Here is a 17,388-nt window from a genome sequence, read left to right as displayed (position 1 = left end):
AGCCACTCTAAGTATAAATAGTAATAGCACCAGTGCCTGCATATTGTTACTTTCAGATCAGGAAATAGCAACTGGATCGTCTGCTGCCACCACAGAATAACATGGAAATGAAGACAGAAACACGTGCCTTTGCCTCCTAACCAGAGTGCTGATGGAAATGAAAGATCAAATCTTCCAACTTTTCCTACATGTAATAACCAACACATATGTATTGAATAGTCACAGAATCTGATTGGCGAATGAGACAGTTGACTGCAGAGTGAAGCACTAAATAGAGTTACTGTGAGTAAGCCATGCACTATCACCATCACCTGATGCAGCGTTCATTCATTTCAACGAACAGCTAATTTAGGAATGTTACATACCAAGTCGAATTCATCTCATAATTAAACCAATTAAATGTGGTCTTTCTTTGTGGTGGTATTAATTTACTAAAGTGAGTCAAACTGTCTGGGAATGGAATGAGTCCAGACTATTGAAGTCAAAATTATTTTCTGACATTTTTAAAAAGACTTATTGTTACAGTTGCAGTGGAGTCAGTGGGGGGGGGGAATGAAAAACAGATAAACAAAAATAAGAAAAAAAAAACACAAAAAATTTGAAATTCAGATTAGCGAAAATAAGAATGAGAGATTATCATGTTAGTGCCTGTTCTCCTAGATCTTTATCTGGGTAATGTTTAACCAAAATTATATTACACCATACATACTGCTTTGCGACCTACTTTTTCCTCACTGTTCCCTACATTTCCATTTTCATAAATTTTATCTCAATATACAGATCCAAAGCTGTTCTTATCATTTGGCTTGTTCAAGAAGATTCAATCCAGATTTTCTTCCCAGCCTACGGAAGTCTTATGTCCAGTTTATTTCAACACCAGGAACGTTCAAGAGATGATGAGTTTGGGCACTGAAGATACAGAGGGATTCATAATGAAAGGCTTGCTCCACTGAAGTACGGCAGTTTTTTTCTTACTACAAAATTTAAAATGGAGCTCAAGGCATTCATTTCACCTACACCAGAGAAAGCTTTTGACTCACTGAACATGCGTTGGAAGATGAAGTCGAATTAGCCCTGGAAAAAGAGAAACTAGGAGACATACATAGGTTGAAGTAGTCAAGTCAAACAATGTTGAAGTGGATTAGGTGTTGATGCATTCTGGTCCCCATGGCCTGGTGTGGCCACCTGTGCCTTTGTGTGGCTCAGAGGACTCCTCTTTGGATGCAGCAAGGAGGAAATCACTCAGTTCATCTCATAGTTGGAATCATGCTGGATGGGAAGGCACTGCCCGTGGACTTCCAGGAAAGCATATAGGGAAGGCCTACATGTAATTTGCTTCACAGGATGGCTGAAAAGGCTCCAAAGCAACACAAGGATGAATAAGACACAGCTCTGTCGAAACCTGTAAGGACAGTTGAGCTGAAGTTGGTGCTCACCTTGATGAGTTCAAGCTATGGCCATGAAGTTGCCAGGTCCCGCTGGCAGAGGGTGTGAAAGCCTTGGCAGACGAGCTGGCTTTGAGAGGATGAGTTATGCTGCTTTCGGTGGAGTTCATGGAGGCTATGATAACCATAATGGCCATAAAGATGGTATGGAAGAGACACGACCAGCCAGTAGCATGGTGGTTAAGGCAGCTAGATCCCATGTGGCCAACTGCATGGCCTGAGTCCCAGGGATTGCAGCATGGCCATCCCCTCTGGGAGCGAGCTTTCTCACTATCTCCCCATCCCCATTTCCTGGGAGTGCACATGCTCTGTAGTAAATTAAAAGGAAAACAAAAGATTTGGGAGCGACCTCAGTTACCATTTTCCAGGAGTATCTGTGATCAGATGCAGGGATAGTGGCTCTACTGATCAGAGTACAAGAGGACATTGTACACGTGTGGAGATGATCTTACAGAGCAACTGAAAATGGCACTCGTAATTTGTTTTCACCACTCAAACCCGTGAGCGTGCACACTGAAGTTGGTCCTGATAGTAGAGTAACTGGTGAAGCAGACATCGAGTTTGCAACTCAGGAAGAGGCTCCGTAGCTCTGCCAAAAGACAAAGCAAAAATGGCAACACAGATACACAGAACTCTTCCTGAATTCCGCTGTAGGATCAAGTGGTGTCATTCGGCTGCCCAGTGCTGGGAGGCGTGGCCCAGTGCTAGGAGGCATGGCCCAGCGTTCCGAGGCGGGGCTTTGTTAACCAGTTCAGTTTTGGTGGCCTAGCCAGCCAATAGCTGAGCGGTGCTTAGGGAGGCAGCTCTGATGACTAGTTTTACAGAGAAACCCCAGTGATTGTCAATCAGGCATTGCGTAGACACCTGAGGAGCGATGAACAGTAGCAACCACAGCAATGGAAGCCATGCATCTACCGTGTGAACGGAATAGGAGGGAGGTTCAGTAGGAGTGGTGGGTGGAGCCTTTGACTCATCTGATCACTGACTCCTTGTGATTTTTTTTAAAAAAGAAAAACAAAACTTGGGGGCCAGCAGGTGGCGTGATGGATAAGGTACTGGACACTCCCACATGGCTAATCTCTTCAAATCCTGGACCTGGTTGCTTGCTTTCTCTCTCTCTTTCTCTCTCTCTCTGTGTATGTGTATGTGTGTGTGTGTGTGTTTGTCTGGTAAAATCAAATTTTAAAAAAATGAATGAATAAATAAAATTAAAAGTATTCTTTAACTTTTTTTAAAATAAAAGAAAAACAAAACTTAAGATTAACAGTTTTTGTGATACAAACTTATGAATTGTTTACTCTAAAAGTGAAAATCGGCATTGTTCTAAAAGCTTAAGATTCAGTATTTTATTTATTTATTTATTTTAAATTTGCTATAGGGCACATGAGCTCACCAAAGAGAATCAGAGAGAAAGAGAGGGAAAGTGAGAAGATGGTCATACCACAATCCTTTCTTCTTCACCTTTCTTCTTCATCTTTCCCTCCTTTTGGGATTCTGGGTTCATATACACAAGTGCTCAGTATGTTTTTCAAGCCACTGGATCAGGGACTCAAACCACATAGTCGGCCATGTGGGATAGAGCCGCCTTAACTACTATGCCACTGACTGGCCCCAGTACTTTTAACACAGCATCCATCTAGGATGTAACACTGACGTTGAGTAAACTATAACTGTTAAACAATTTCCAGCTTTTTTCAGGTTAGTTATATTGCAGGATGTTCTTAAGCAGTAAGTGTATTTGGGTTAAAGCTACCAACTTTTGTTAAATGTCTTTATGCCACGTTGCATGGAACACTGGGTGCACGCTGAAAGATACGCTTTTTTATAAAACTCAGTATAGGAACTGTGTCAACAATTAAAAGGGAAACGTTTGAGGCTGGCAGGTGGTGTGGTGGTTTAAGGCACTGGACTCCCACATGGCCAACTGGTGTAAGTCCTGGACTTGGTGCATTGCTTTATCACTTTCTGTCTGTCTCTCTCTCTCTGACACTTTTTTATTAAGTTAAAAAAATAATGATGATGACAACTTAAAATAATTCTTTAAAAAAATAGTAAATAAAAGGGAAACATTTGGCATGCTCGTTAAATCCAGTTTTATTTAATAACCTGTAAAACATGCAAGTTTAAGCTATTTTTAACTTAATGTGGGAGATTTGAGATGCAATACCAATACTTTAGGATTTGGGTCTTGGTACTTGTATGAAATTCTGAGGCCTTAATTTAAATCTTTTATTGTATTGTGATTTCTTTTCAGCTATATTATGCTAAGTGAAACTTGTCAAATAAATCTTCCTTTTAAAAACAAACAAAACAAGGGCCAGCCAGTGGCATGGTGGTTAAGGCAGCTAGATCCCACATGGCTGACTCAGGTTCAAGTCCCAGACCCAGTGGCTTGAAAAACCAAGGTGAGCATGTGTTTATGAGTGCCCAAAATCTTGAGAGGAGCCTGAAGGATAAGGGATTGCAATGTGGCCATCCTCTCTTGAGGGTGATTTCTTATTTTCTCTCTCTCTTTCTGTCTCTATCTCTTTCTCTCTCTCCAGTGAGTACATGCATCCTACAGCAAATAAATAAATAAATAAATAATGATCAATACAATTCCATCTCTTTTAATTCAGCACAGTCTGTTGCTGCATGACGCTGATCTATTGAAGGGACTAACCAGTTGTCCTATCTTCTGGTTTTGTCTGATTGCTCGTGGGTATTAGCTTGGTCCTCTAGCCCCTGTGTTTCCTATATATTGCAAATTAGATCCAAATTCTTAACAAACACTTCCGGCAACCTCATAGGTATTATTAGTACCATCTTGCATTCTGTCAGAACACATTAACACCTGACTGCCAAAAAAGTAATTATTAATTGCTTATTGCATGGCTAGTCCCTAATAGTACATTAGTAAGTGCCCAGGCAGACCAGAGAGGTGTCCAACAGATGGTTTACCTAGTCGTCGTCTTCCCCATCTTCTCCTTTAAGTTTCTGGATTTTCTATGTTCTGCTATTGTTTGTTTTGTTTTGTTTTGTTTTGTTTCTCTATAGGGCACATGTGCTCGCCAGAAAGAGAGAGAGACAGAGAGATAGAAAACAAGAAATCACCCCCCAGGGGGGATGGCCACGCTGCAATCCCTTCTCCTCCATTCTCCTCTTGGGATCTTGGGCACACACTCACACGCGCCCAGCGTGAGTTTAAGCCACCGGGTCCGGGACATGAATTGCGGTCGACTACATGGGAGTCCAGCGACATAGCCATTACGCTAACCGCTGGTCCCTGTTCTGCTATTGTTATTGTTAAGTGACTTGAAAGTTTAGTTGAGTTTTCTAGTGAGGAGTGAAAGTCAGGGAGTAGGGCAATTATTTAGAAGACAGGACAAAACAATGCCGAGAGCTCTAGTAAGACTCAATTTGGCTCCATTCTCCCTTTTCCTGTGTGTACGGTATTGCAGCAACAACTTCCCTACTGGTCTCCCTGCCACTGAGCTCACCCTCTCAGTGGGACATTTTTCATTCTCTAATTCACTAAGGCTTTCTTTCTAAAATCTACTCTAATTGAATCCTGTAACTAACTCTTCTTTGAGAGTCTCAGCAGGCTCCCTTCTATCTACTGCCGGAAACGATGCCAACTGCCCAGCACAGTACACATGGCTTTTCAAAGCTCACTCCATCCCTACCATTCTTTTGCTCTGCACCCCACACACTCTTCACTATAACCATTCTGGGCCCTAATCATGCCATGGCCATTCACGATTCTGTCTCAGAACATGTTACTTTTTTCTGTGTGCCATGTCTTCCCCTACTTTGAATCAAGCAACTCCTAATTAATTTTCTAGACCCCAAACAAATAGTCCCCCTGTGTCAAGCACTCTTGTCTCTTCTGCATTACGTATTCTCCGTTTCAGGCTCATGTCATCCTTGATTGCTATTTTATAGACCTTAGCACCCCATGTTAAGTTAACCTATGGAACAAGCAGGTGAGCAAACATCATGTGTGAATTGTGACCAAAACCCAACCTTCTTCCTTTCTTCTGCTGTCCTTTGTCTTTCAGTTCATATATGGAAGTCTTTTTTTAGAGGTTTTTGCCATAGGGCACATGCCCTTACTAGAGAGAGAGAGAGAGAGAGAAAGAGAGAGAGGGAGAGAGAGAAAGTCAGAAATCATTCCCCAGGGGGGATGGCCATGCCACAATCCCTTCTCCTTTCTCCTCTCAGGATATTGGGCACGCACGCACACACACCTAGCGTGATTATAGTGGACATTTTCGACATACATAAAAATACAGGAGTATAATAATGTCTCACTTCGATAATCATCCAGTCATGGCCAACATTGTGCATCTATGCCTTCACCTGTATCCTCCCCTCAATGACAATTATTCAGAACTGAATACCAGACCTCATGCCATCTCATCTATAAATACTTTAGGACACATCTCTACACAAAAAGAGCTTTGTTTAAAAACATAACCACGATGCTATTGTCCCTATTTTAAAAATCAATCGTAATTTCTTAGTATTGTCAGTATCTAAAAAATTATTATTTTCATCCCGTGGAATTCCTCTTTTCCTGGCACTAGTTGAAAATTCCAATTGACCCACACCACCTCTGCTCACTCTCATGAGATAGATCGTCTATACTTGCTGTGCCCATAAACAACAGGAGCAGCAAATGCAAATTCAATTCAGAAATCAGAATGTCCAATCTCCTATGATAATTGAAACTCAGAACTTGACTCAGTATATCCATGGGTATGCCTTCTCCCAGAGTAGGAAGAAGAGGACTTAGACCTTCTTTCTGTTTTGTCTTTGCCCACTTTCTTCCCTTCTGCTACCAGAAATTTCTCTCATTGCCAGGTCTGGGGTCTTGGTGGGGGGGGGGGATGTCAATTGGCCTTGCCTTGACTGAAAAAATATATTGCTCTTCTGGAAGATTCTTAGCATCTTCTCCTTGAGTCCCTCAGCCTCTGGGTCCCTCTCCAGCCTCTTTCTATTTTAGGCAGTTACTTCTCCTGGACAGAACACAGGGAATGCAGTCTGACTCCAGTGCAGATGTAGGGAAGGGAAGTGGCTTCCCTCCACCATTCTAGGTTCCTTGGCCTGGCTACAAACTAAAACGGCATAAAAGGAGAAGAGCTCTACAAATGTATTACATGCACAGGACATTGCATGAAAGAAAATCCCAGTGAGATCTAGAAGCTTGTGTACCTCTTCACAGGGAAGAGGCAAGGCTAGCTGTAGGCAACTTAGGGAGAGTAAATGATTTCTGGAAAAGATGAATGGGCTCTCAGAAGAGTAGGCAACAGCCAGCGACAAAGTCTGGTGTGGTGTGACCTCCAGTCTTTTCTGTGCTACGGATGATCTTCCCTGGTTAAGCACAGTCCCAGTGGGGTCGGGTGGGTTGGGGGAGGGGATCCATAACAATTGTATTTCTTTTGTAGGAAAAACACACTATCTCTAGTCAGATAAAGGGAAGCTCAGAGAAAGCCTTTCCCTGCATTTGCTATTCCCTAAGTGACCTCGGTGTGAAGTCCCAAGTGGCATATTTGGGGGTTGGCATAGTCTGGTTTCCTTCACAGTGCATTCTCCTGCTGTCACCACCAAAGCAGCGTCCCCACCTCCTCATCGGATTCTCCAGGAGAGGAACCAAACTCTGTTTTGTGTTTTGTCTGGCATTTCTCAGGCCTGAACACAACATCTCTCAGCTAGAAGAAACACATTTTAACCTATATGTATGGTTATATTTAAAGGAAGTTCCTTGGGACCATGGATAGCATATTGGTTACATCACTGGACTCCCACATAGTCAACCACGGTTTGAGTCCTGGACCTGGTGGCTTAAAACTCATGCCAGGCATGTGTGTGTGCCTAAGATCAGAATGGAGGAAAAGGGATTGCTGTGTGGCCATTCCCCAAGTGGGGGGATTCTTGCTTTTGTCTCTCTGCCTCTCCAGAGAACAGACATGCCCTATAGCAAAAATCTCTCTTGAAAGAAAGGAAGAAAGAAAGAAAGAAAGAGAGAGAGAGAGAGAGAGAGAGAGAGAAAGAAAGGAAGGAAGGAAGGAAGAAAGAGAGAAAGAAAGATCCTTGTGGGTAGAATATATTTAGTTGGATCATGCATTTTGTATTTTATTCACTTCATTAAGTTGTGTTTCAGTCAGTATATTCAGACTATTGACAATCAGGGGTACGTTAGGGTTTAAGCCTGCCATTTTACTTTTTGTTTTCTGTTTGCTTCCTCTGAAAAGACACTTTTGATTTTTATTTAGTTTTTTGCCATAAGATGCATGCACTAACTGGAGATAGAAAGATAGAGAGAGAGAGAAAGAGAGAGACAGAGAGAAACAGAGAGACAGAAAGCGAGAAATCACCTCTCAGGGGGGATGGCCACATCACAATCCCTTCTCCTCCATTCTCCTCTCAGGATTTTGGGCATGCATGCACATGTGCCCAGTGTGTTTTTCAAGTCACTGAGTCCAGGACTCAAACTCAGTTGGCCGTGTGGGATCCTGCTGCCTTAACCACTACGCCAACAGCTGTCATGCTCAGACCTTGCCAGTCTTCTATTCAACTTACTTCTGTACAGTTCACTTTCATTTAGTAACTTATCATATTAGCTACCTTTTCTTTCTGAATTCACCAATATTCATATCCTAAAAGAAAAAGGAGAGTAGAAAATACAAGGTACATTTGTGTTATTCTGTAACATTGGATTTTCATCCATTAAAGCTATGAGATTATTCTAAGATACTAAGAAGGGCATTTAACATGTCTATGAATATGGTCAAGCTAGGGAAAAAAGGGATCCACCGTCTAAAATAGACTATTTTAGTAGTAGGATCACTATAGAAAAGGATGATGTTGCAATACATAAATAGCTCTTCCCAGGAGCATAATAATAACCCTTGTCTGGTATTTAAGGAATTAGCCGAAAAAGGATGGAAGAAATCTATTGTATTTTGCTATCTAAAATAAATTTTTCACACTGGCCCAAGGGTCTTGTCATTGAAAGTAGAGGATGTCACTGTGAATTTTAATGCAACTGGAATATCAAAGGTGCATCTTCATATCCCACAGGACATTTGTTCAAAATCTGCCTGTTCATATGGAGAGTATTCTTATTCTGACTTTAACCCACAGAGATTCTAGTATACTGAGTCATGTCACTTCACTTTAAGGGAGTGCTAAATGAAATCAATGAAATAGCTGAATTGATACAAGTTCCAAGAATTGCAACATACAGAATAAAAAGAACAATGAAATCATTCACAGAACAGCCCATTCACAGATAGCTCAATACTACTGTAGTAAGAAAATAAAAAACAAATCAAAATGAAAGGACAGCATAGCTCTGAATTCTGGACTCAAGAGTTTTGAGTTGCTTCATTTATGGCCTATTAAAATTCACATTGCAGGTTCTCTTGCTTAAGAAATGCAACCAAAATGTGGCTATTCATTCAATTCATTCATTCTCCAAATATTTATTGTATGGCAGACCCCACATTGGGCCATGCGCTCATCTAGGGACATGGGCTAGATGAGCAGCAAGCAAAATATTGCTGTCCTTACTGAGCTGACATGCAAGGGGGGAGACAGAGATGAATGTACTGCGTAAAGAAATCAGGTCGTGTGTTAGAAGGTATTGACTGCTGGGACCAGCAGATGGAGGAATGGGTATGTCCCAGGACTCCCATGTAGTCGGCTGCAATTCATGGCCCGGAGCTGGTGCCTTAAATCATGCCGGGCATGTGTGCCTGAGTGCCCAAAATCCCAAGAGGAGGATAGAGGAGAACGAATTGCAGCATGGCCATCCATCTTTGGGAAGGGGGGTGATTTCTCACTTTCTGTCTCTCTCTGTCTCTTGAGGGACCACATGCTCCCTATAGGAAAAATCTGTAAAAATAAATAAATAAATAAATAAATAAATAAATAAATAAATGGTAGTAAGTGCTGGTGGGAAGGGTAAGAACAACCTTGGCAAAACCTACACTGTGGAGACACAAGTTACAATCTTTTCTTTTTTTCAATTGCTAGAAGGGGTGGTGTGCTCACCAGAAAGAGAAAGAAGGGGAGAAAGCACCTCCCAGTGGGGCATCGTCACAATCCCTTCTCTATTTCTCCATCCTGTCTGGATTTGGGGCACACATGCACATGCACCTGATGTGTTTTTCAAGCCACTCCTCTTAACTACTAGGCTACAGAGTTGGCCCCACAGAGCTAATTCTTTAAATTTTTTTTTTTTAATGTCAGTTAGTGAAAAAAAAAAAGAAAGAAAGAAAGAAAGAAAGAAACCTGACGTAATCTACTTTTTTTTTTTTTAAGTTTAATAATTTCTTCTATGAGTGAGAGACAAGGTACCACCTACATGTATCTACACAAAACAAATTGTGGTTAAAATGAAAAATATTTTCTTTTCCTTTAAATATTCCTCATAGTCTAACTGAGATAAATAGGGTATCTGTCGCTTCAAAGCAAACTCCTGCCCTGTAGTTGGTCCTTGGGCATAACTCTAAAGAGGTTCATTTTTAGATAGGAGCTTGCTAGCAACAGTCAAGCAAATCTTCATTTTTAGGCTTCCTGAATACTAGAGCCCCTCCCTTCATGCCTCAGGAAATAACAACCAACACAATAAGTCTTATGTGAAACCATGATGAGACAGGAACTTTACAATACAGAATAGAAACAGTGGATGTTTCCTGGGCTAGAAACCCAGAGATAAAAGATGGATGGCGACCAGGGGCATGGTTGGGTCTAGCATTACACATTTTGTTCTGAATCTAAGAGAAACAGTCTGGCCATTCCTGGAGGCTGGAGATGGATTGCTCTAGTAAAGAAATCATCCGCTCAGAGAAAAAGTCTGTAAACCCTTCCCTCCTCCCACCTCTGTTTCTCTGCCCAAGAACACCTCCTGTCTTACTTTCAGCCAAGCACCCAGTGTAGAAAAGAAACTACTATTTCCCAGACTTGCATCTATCTGGTTCTGGACAATACCAAGTCCTTTCTGTGCCATAGGGAGGGATTTAAGGAATCAGAGGGAAAATAAAATAAAATAAAATAAAATAAAATAAAATAAAATAAAATAAAAGGGGTGGGGACCTGAAGGTGGTGTGGTGGTTAAGGTGCTGAACTCCTACATGGCCAGCTATGGTTCGTGTCCTAGCCTGATGAATCACTTTCTCACTTTCCTTTTCTCTCCTTCCATGTCTCTGGTGAGCGCATGAGCCCTGTAAAAATTTTTAATAATAAATAAAATCAAATAAATAATCCTTTTAAAAAAATAAAAGGAGAAGAAAATACACCCAAAATAAAAGAGGAAAGGCAGAGGGAAGGAAAGAGAATGAGAGGAAGAACTATGAGGACTCTTCTACTTGGTACAATGTAGACTAAGTGTAGAAGACCAACAAAAAATGGTTCTATTTTAAAATGAGCTGCTTCCACATTCTAGGAGGGTTGCCAACGGCTGCATCGTGTTGGAAGGAAAGGCCCTGAAATGGGTTCTGTTATGCACGGGAGGACCTATGCCAAGTCTAGAAGCAGAAAGTTCAGAAAAAGAAATGAAGCCAGTCTGCAGAATAACCTCAGAGGTTATCTGCCATTGGGCCAGGGAAATCTTTGCTGATGAGTTCCTTTCACACAAACTTCCTTTTTCCACTTAACAGGAATTTAAACAATTGTCACTAGGAATTGTTAGTTTTGGGTGAATGATTCTGTTGAGTTTTGTCCAAGAGCTTCCCACAGGCCACCAGGAATAGAGCTGCAGAGGAGAACTGAGGATTGAGCAGGCCAATTGTGACTGTCATGGTGGCAGAGAGGTCCCCAAATACTTTTAGCTAATTCACAGAGCATTCATTATATGTAAGGAGATGCTCTGAGAGCCTTAGCCATGCTAAGTACTTTATTTCTCACAATAAAACCCTATGAAATAACTGTATAACTTATGAAATAACTATTCTTCCAGCTGCATTTCTGGACAAGAAAACAGGTATGGGTTACAGGACCTGTCTGAGGTCACCTAGGTGATACGTGTGAAAAACAGACTGAATCAGGCAATCTGGATCTCAGACACTAGGAATTTTTTGTTTTGTATTGTTTTGTTTTGTTTTGTTTTATTTGTTTGCTGTAGGATGTGTGTGCTTGCTGGAGAGAGAGGTGAAAAAGCACCCCTAGGCATGCACCCCATAATCCCTTTTCCTCCATTCTCCTCTTGGGATTTTTGGCACACAGGCATGCCCGTAGTGTTTTCTAGCTGCCAGATCTGTCACTTAAAATGCTCAGTTGGCCATGTGGGATCAAACTGCCTTAACCACCACACTACCAGTGGGGCCACCTCAGAATTCTAACCATCATGCTATGCTACTGTCTCAAAGAGACAGGGATGGAAGGATTCTTGCTCCTTCCTGTCCTGCTTTATATGCTTCCTGTCAGTCCATTTTTTAGTTGCAAATACCTGAAACTGGGTGATTTATAAAGAAAATAGAAGTTTATTTGCAAAACTCACCATTCTGATGTCTGGAAAGTCCAAAGGCATCACACAACGACAGAGGAAGAACAGTCAGCAGATCAGAGGGTGACCTGCAACCGTGAGCTTTTCTCGCTCATTGCGGGTTCATTATCTCTGCTTATAACCCACCGGAATCAACCATAGGAGTCTCACCCAATAACTTTCTTACACCCAAAGGACCCACTCTGGGATGCCACAAAGAGATTAAGTTTTTTTTTGTTTTTTTTTTTTGAGAGATTTTCACTGTAGGGCGCATGCGCTCGCCAGACAGACAGAGAGAGACATAGACAGAAAGCGAGAAATCACCCCCCAGGGGGGATGGTCACGCTGCAATCCCTTCTCCTCCATTCTCCTCTCAGGATTTTGGGCACGCACGCACACGCGCCCGGCGTGAGTTTTAAGCCACCGGGTCTGGTACACGAACCGCGGTGGACTACATGGGAGTCCAGTGACAAAGCCATTACGCTAACTGCTGGTTCCCACAAAGAGATTAAGTTTTTACTTAACATTTTTATGATACAGCTGAGTGCAAATGCAGATACTTTGGGGTGTCATTCAATCATGATCTGCTAAGAGCAAATTCCAAAATTGAACCTTTGGGGGACATGCCATTATTCAAACCATAACATCTCCTCTCCATACTTCTTCCAGTCCTGCAGACCACCCCTACCTCATCCTCACATGGTTATTTTGAAAATCTGAGCCGGGGGCCAGCAGATGGCATAATGGTTACCTTGCTGGACTCCCACATGGTTGACTGCAGTTTAAGTCCTGGCCCCAGTGGCTTCAAAATCACGCTGGGTGCTTGAGTGCGCATGCGGAAGATCCTGGGAAGAATGGAGGAGAAGGGATTGGGGCATGGCTATCCTCCTGGGGGGTGATTTCTCACTTTCTCTCTCACTGTGTCTATCTCTCTCTTTCTGGTAAGTGCTTGCACCCTAAGGCGCATACCTCCTAAAAACAAACAAACAAACAAAACCCAAGATGGTCTGAGGACTATTCTGATAGTTGGGGGACGTAGGGAAGGTAGTAGCCAAGGAGGTGGGGAGGTCAAGCCCTATGGGTAGAAGGTGTGGGATGGAGGCACTCAGAGAGCTAAAGAGGATGAGGAAAATGGTTTCACTGACAGTGGGACTGAGGGGGAGTGGAAGGCAGGCTTGGAGGGCCCATGCCCTTCTCAGTCTCACTCTTCCTTGGTAGGGGCAGCATGCAACCAAAGGAAGAACCGGCCCAGGAAATGGCTTGCATTAGGGTTTCAGTGCCTGACTCCCAGCCCAGTACCTGCAGTTGACTTGGTGAATAGCTGACTAAATGAACCAACGATGGTAATACAGGCCCTTTTATATCTGGGTCACATATTGAGTTTCTTTGTTGGTTTGTATTCAGACATTTTCTTTTCTCTCCAGCTCTTCCCAGTAACGAAGTATCTAGAGTTGATGTGAAACAACTGTTTCTTATAAAAGCGCACACATCCATCTCATGAGCATCCCTACAGGGATGGGCGCTATAACATAAATTGTGTTCTATCTCTTTTGTTCCTTTCTTGCCAGCCACATTGGCATTTCTTGCCTCAGTAGCACAATCCTTATCCTTGAATAACTGCTCATTTCAGTTGACAACTAAATAGAACATTACTAGACATGTGCATAACCTTTACCCAGCAATTCTGCTCCTAGGTATATACCCAACATATATTTAATTATAAATTATATGTAAACACTTAATTATATATATTATAATTACATATGTGTGTGTGTATGTGTATGTATATATATATAATTTGCTACAAGGTGTGTGTACTCACCAGGGAGAGACAGAGAGAACAGAGAGAGGGAAAGTAAGAAAGCATATGATGATGGCCACACCACAATCCTTTGTCCCCCATTCTCCTCTCGGGATTTTGGGCATGCACGCACACATGCCCAATGTGTTTTTTAGGACACTGGTTCTGGTCCTCAAACTGCACAGTTAGCCATGTGGGATCCAGCCTCCTTAATCTCCATACTAGCATCTGGCCTAAGCTTAATATGAAAACACTGCTTGCTTGCTTTTTCTTTCTTTCTTTCTTTCTTTCTCCCTCTCTCTTTATATCTTTTCCTTCCTTTATTTTTTTCTTCCTTCCTTTCTTTCTCTTTCTTTCTTTTTTCTCTTTCCTTCTTTCTTTTTTTCTTTCTTTCTTTATTATTTATCTCTTTAAACTTCCATTCCCAGTCCTATCATCCTCCCCTTGTCCCCTCAGTCGCTCGTAAATTGTGTATTACGATAGCTCTATATGAATATATTTATATCTATGACTCCATTGCATTTTTCTGACTCCCGATGAGTCTGAAGTACCTTTTTGTATTTCCTGTTCTATGTATTTCTTTTCTTTATGCATTTCTTTTTTACATTACTGGTCTATTTTCTATTGTGTCATTAATAATCTGATGATTATTCATTTTAGAAGTCTTTGTTATTTGGACCAGCAGTTAGCTAATGGCTATGTCACTGGACTCCCATGCAGTTGACAGCGGTTCGCGTCCCGGACCCAGTGGCTTAAAACTCACGCTGGGCGTGTATGCGTGCATGCCCAGGATTCTGAGAGGAGAACAGAGGAGAAGGAATTGCAGCATGGCCATTCCCCCTGGGGGTGATTTCTCGCTTTCTGTCTCTCTGTCTCTCTCTGTCTGTCTGGCGAGCGCACGCGCCCTATAGCAAAAAAAATCTCTAAAAAAAAAAAGAAGTCTTTGTTATTTGGGTGTTTACCATTTTCTGTCATATTTATCGTAAATATTTTCCCTCACCCTTTCTTCTTATTTTGCTTATTATGTCTTCTGCTTTGCAAAAAAAAATGATTAATTTTTATGTAGTCAAACATATTCACATTTTGGGGGTGTTGTTTGGGTTTTCTGTCTTGCTTAAGGTATCCCCATCCTCAAGGTTACACATATACCCTCTTACATTTTCTTCTAATATTTGATTTTGAGTATCTAAATATATTTATAAAGCACTCTATCAAACACTGCATGGAACATGCAGAAATATCCTCAAAAAGATAGGAAGAGAGTTCCTGCTATAGAAGATATAAAGTTAGAGAACTAAATTAGATCCAGTTTTGTCTTCACATTTTTCTTCTACAGTTGATGAAAAAGAATTACATACACCATTAAAAATTGTCTAGCAGCTGGTCTATCACTTGGTATTTTGTTAGCAGAAAGTAGAAAAATATTAACGATTTTATAAAACTACATCAGATGAAAAAAGGCGGAGAGAAGCAGAGAGACAGCGCCCCACGGGGGTTCGATGCTGTGATCTACTCCCAGCCAAGCCAGTCCCAGCTCATAGGCACACGCATGCCTTGTATCCCCAGGGAGGTCCCCAAACACGGACCAGCAACCCGTCCATGTGGGGCAGCATCGAAGGGCTCTGCATCTTCCTGCCGTGCACTGTCCGTCCTCCGGGTGTGGAGGTTTACTGTGACCTTTCCCGTGACACTGGGAAATGTAGGGATGAATATTGAGGATGGATTTAACATACTTGGTTAAATACGAATACCAGAAAAGGCCATTTGGGCGTTTGGTACTTACTGATGGGAAGCTCAGGTAGCTTTATTCTCATGTGCACTCTGGGCACATGTTCATGTGTTCACAAAATCCCCAAAAGAAAGTGGGGAAGGGATTGCGGTATGGCTGACCCCTGGGAGCTGCTTTCTCACTTTCCCTCTCTGCCTCTCTCTAGTGAGTGCACACACCCTACAGCAAAATTAACAACAACAACAAAAACCCAAAAAACAAAAAACAATGTACTCTTTGACAATGGCCGGAAATGAAGTGGTTAAACAAAGTTGTCATCAATCTTGGTGCTAAGCTTGAATTTCTTTCTTTTTTTAATTACAGAGGGTGCATATACTTGCCAGAGAGGGAGAGACAGTGACAGAGAGAGGGAGATAACACCCCCCAGTGGGATGTGGTCACACAGTAATCCCTTCTCCATTCTATGGGGATTTGGGGCACACACGCACTTGCACCTGAAGAGTTTTACAAACCCTTGGGGCCAGGAGTTGAACTGTGGTCAGCCATGTGGAACCCAGCTCCCATAACTACAAGGCTATGGGGCCAGCCCTTGGATTTCTTCTTTCTTTCTTCCTTCCTTCCTTCCTTCCTTCCTTCCTTCCTTCCTTCCTTTCTTTCTTTCTTTCTTTCTTTCTTTCTTTCTTTCTTCCTTCCTTCCTTTCTTTCTTTCTTTCTTTCTTTCTTTCTTTCTTTCTTTCTTTCTTTCTTTCTTTCTTTCTTTCTCTCTTTCTTTCTTTCTTTCTTTTTGAAGAGAGGTTTTTGCTATAGGGCACATGCACTCGCTGGAGAGTCAGAGAGAGACAGAGAGACAGAAATCACCCCTCAGAGGAGATGGTCATGCTGCAATCCCTTCTCCTCCATTCTCCTCTCAGGATTTGGGGCATGCATGCACATGAGCCCAGCTTGAGTTTTAAGCCGCTGGGTCCAGGACTTGAACTGTGGTCGAGTACATGGGAGTCCAGCGACATAGTCATTACACCATCTGCTGATTCCAGTCCTTGGATTTCTAAAGTACAGAGTTTGCACTTAATTTATTAAGTGGTAGAGAGCTGCTCAAAGTCTTTGAGGTAGTCTCACCATAACTCACTTTAGGTAAATAAAAGCAAATTTTCAGTTACTATTTCTGATTGCCCTTTCCTGGCTGAGTAAGCTCTCAACACTAAATGATCCACTTTGTCAATTGCAGCTGGTGACAAATGCAGACACTGATGTAGAAATTGCTGCCAGTCATGGAGGCAGAAGATCATTTAGAAAAACATGACACAATTTTCATTAGATTATTTTTCAACATTTGATAATAGATAAATCAATAGCCCACATTAAGTCCCTTGAAAATTTTCAATGAGTTAATTAAGGAGGAAAAACTATTTTTGTTGGACCTTTTTTTTTTTTTTTTTTTTAAGGTTTTTGTTATAAGGCACATGCACCCATCAGAGAGAGAAAGAGAGAGAGAGAGAGAAGGAAAGTGGAAAATTACCCAAGGGGGATGGCCACACCACAGTTCTTTCTCCTCCATTCTCCTGTTGGAGGGATTTTGGACACATTCACATATGAACCCAGTGTGATTTACAAGCCACTGGGTCTGGGACTCACACCTCAGTAGGGCACGTGGGAGTCCATTGCCTTAACCACCACACCACCTGCTGACCCTGGCTGGATTTTTTTTTTTTTTTTTACTTTCATTTAAAATTCTTTCCTGAGGGGCCAGGTGGTGTGGTGGTTAAGGCACTGCACTCTCACATGGTCAACTGCAGTTCGAGTCCTAGACCTGATGGCTTACTTTCTCACTCCCCCTCCTTCCCTGTCTCTCTTTGGTAAGTGCACATGCCTTACAGCAAATTTAAAAGTAATGGTAATAATCATAAATTTAAAAAAAATTTTTTTACAAAAATTCTTTTTTTTT

At 41.9% G+C, this 17,388-nt stretch overlaps 1 pseudogene; it reads left to right on the top strand.

The window, feature by feature from the left end:
- The window catches only part of LOC114006044 (heterogeneous nuclear ribonucleoprotein H-like), a 34,316-nt pseudogene extending 32,284 nt beyond the window's left edge, over window positions 1-2,032 (top strand).
- Window positions 2,033-17,388: the final 15,356 nt, after the last annotated feature.

Source organism: Tupaia chinensis, unplaced genomic scaffold, assembly GCF_000334495.1.
Source record: "Tupaia chinensis unplaced genomic scaffold, TupChi_1.0 Scaffold145484_1, whole genome shotgun sequence".
Taxonomy (NCBI): Eukaryota; Metazoa; Chordata; class Mammalia; order Scandentia; family Tupaiidae; genus Tupaia; species Tupaia belangeri.
This window is presented reverse-complemented; position numbering and strand designations above follow the sequence as displayed.